Raw genomic sequence first — 3,034 nt, forward strand, 5'->3', positions numbered from 1 at the left:
TTTCAAATTTTTATCACTACTATCCTTCTGACCGTTGAAAATCGTTAGTTTATCACTTTATAGAGACTGATGGAAATCAGTGTGACCGGATTGATTTCTCACTGATTTAATTTGCACATAATATCACGAAGATTCAAGTTTCATTTTTCAACTGCATATATACCGAATCATGGTAGTTGAATTTGCTAACAAAAATTAGCGCGTCAATTCAGCTTTCTAGAACCAGACGCGTAATTTAAAAACTTGCTAAATTAAGTAGAGTCATGTGAATAAAAAAAATTAAATAATGAATTCTACCCGAGGACGATGAAGGAAAAAAAAAGAAAGCAATTCATAAAATGAACAAGTGAATTGAACTTCGTATTTTATCGTTCGAGGAAAATTTCTTGTTTAAAACGGTTGAGAGCGTTGATCTCATGCTTGAGTGCAGGTATTCATGCATCTACACTTATGTATTCGTATTTATGATACGCGTTACGTAACTCGGTTACATATGAATGAAGTTTTTTTTTTTTAAACGGCCTCTAGATAGGCGGAAGTATGCGAGTTACTCGCGTATATACTTATATGTATACATTTATAGGTATAAAGCTGAGTAAAATACAGGCCAAAAATGTTAGTTCTGGTGAAAGTTACTTGCCGCAGTTACAATCGTGCAAGTCTCGATCTTTCTGGAATTTTCCACATTCTCTTTTGGCAGGTCTCCGACCATGCAAACTCGTAACGTATAATCGACGACGATGGAGCGAAAATGTAATTTGAAGCATCAGCAGCGAAATAAGCAGTTTGTATTGATAACTGATTGTAGCAAGCTCCGAAATTGTTCACACTGGCTGTGTTTTCACTTTGTATTTGGTTTTTTCAAATTTTTGCTTCAATGCACGTATGTATCTAAACCACAAACTTGTTTTGCCAATCACCGAGTCAGTCCTTGGCTAGCCAGTCTTCAATATTTTGTTCGAGCGCTAGAAAATCTATATCATATACACTGAGAGAAATTTTTAGTTCCGATTACCGCTCAGTCTGCAACTACAAAGCAAAATGCTTCACTGCAAAGTGAAAATTAGTTTTCTAGCTGTCACCGGAAAGTCTAGTATCCGTTACTATTCTTTCTCGTTACGAAACGTTAAAGTCTTGTTTAACTAAAAAAAGTAGAGCAAACCAAACAACCTGATTTTGCGTTGCAATTACCAAAAAAGGATCGACAATAGCGCAAAATGTTTACGCGTACCTCGTTTTTCGTAATTCCAATAATATTCAAACAGTTTTTTTAACGATACCCGTATTAATGAACTTTTCTAGTTACTACACAAAATGAAATTTTTCTCAGTGTATCTAAACTTACACTAAAGATTGAAACCTCCAGCCTCCGAAGACTTCTGGCTGAATAATACCGAAAAGAACTTCTTACTTTTCTGGGATTAATTTCTTAAACAGTTGAACGATTTTCATAAAATCGGAACAAATTGCATTTATCTAGAGAAGCTGACTTTTATTATTGGTTTTTTTTTTTGTACTCTACATGAATTATCAATCGTACACAAGTACAAGTTCTGGTGCAAATCAATAAATTAAATCCGGTACGTGGGGGAGAAATGTCAAATAGTAATTCTTCTTGAAACTGTTACAATCTTACTTTGGGATATCAGTTTTTAAAAACTGGAATTTCTTCAACGTCGCATCTGAGTGTAGATTGCGATATGTTCTTGTTATAGTTTTTTCGGAGGATTTAGGAATTTGGAGAAAATATGACATGCGATTACGGAATTGATTATTATTATTATTATTATTATTGCTTTTTTGTGAGTATGGAAATATTCTCACGAGTTTTCTCATTAATGAACTGTAATGCGCTTGTATTCAACTGAAACGATGTGTGGATTTCGAAAAGTATAATAAAGTTGTTTGAAACTGGAGACGACGAAGACGTATTAATCTTGACTCGATGAAATCGAGAATGCCAATTATGTGTACATGTAAACGATAAAAAATTATTAACCATAAAACGGGGTATAATTTTCAGATTTTTTCACGTAGAATTAAAACGTGTTTGCAAAATATCAGATGAGTGAAGTCTAGTTTTTTATTAATCGAATCGGGTTTGAATTTACGTCGCAGCGAAAAAATGAATGTGAGAAATCAGTTTGGGGAAATTGAACCGTGAACACTCTTTTCAAACATTTAAAAAATATACACATGATAAAACATGTGTCTGATACAAATCATAGTTTGCAAAAATATGTGACGACATGTGACTCTTCGTAATACGTTTATATTTGATCGTAAATGCTTGCTCGGTATATCATTTCGTCTACACTTCAAAGCAGGCAATCTTTACCGTCAGAATTACCTCTCGAGTATCCCGAAATTCATTGAGAAACAGACGATCCGAGACCCTAAGGGTGGGAGTGTCGAAAACTTCGATGGACTAATCATAATCTGTGGAAGGAGTTCGCTGAGTCGAATTCTAAGGTCCACGCGATCCATTCAAGTGGCAGATCACCACCAGCAGTGCCTGTGGCACGATAATTATGCATTAGTCGGGCAAGCAATCAACACCATTCATGACCCTCAGACCCTGGTCGGTTAAACACCTCCTTTGCATCTCCCTGTATACGCGTGTATGTATACGTATATGCGTGTACAGTACCTATATATAATGTACAGGTACGTGTGTGTCGGTGTCTGAACTGCAGATAAGGAGGTGGCTGTTTCCTACAATGCGCCATTCACCAATAGCAAAACCAATTTGCAGAATTCCCGATTTTGGGAGTTTCTTGTACCGTATAGATATACCGGGTGATTTCCGTAATGCGCCTCGCGGGGACTCCTAATTATAGCCAAATCCGGGTACAAGTATACTCTGAGCACTTGTCATTGTATGGAGGATAGAGGTAAGGAGGACTATCTCCGTCTGTAGAAAGTGTCCGTAAAGTAGAGGGATCCAATTTTTAGGGAAATTCGGACATTTCCTAGAAAATAGCAAATATGGATAGTTTTTTTTTATGAAAATATGTACAAGATACTACAAATT

This window comes from Neodiprion fabricii, chromosome 7 (assembly GCF_021155785.1).
Source record: "Neodiprion fabricii isolate iyNeoFabr1 chromosome 7, iyNeoFabr1.1, whole genome shotgun sequence".
NCBI lineage: Eukaryota > Metazoa > Arthropoda > Insecta > Hymenoptera > Diprionidae > Neodiprion > Neodiprion fabricii.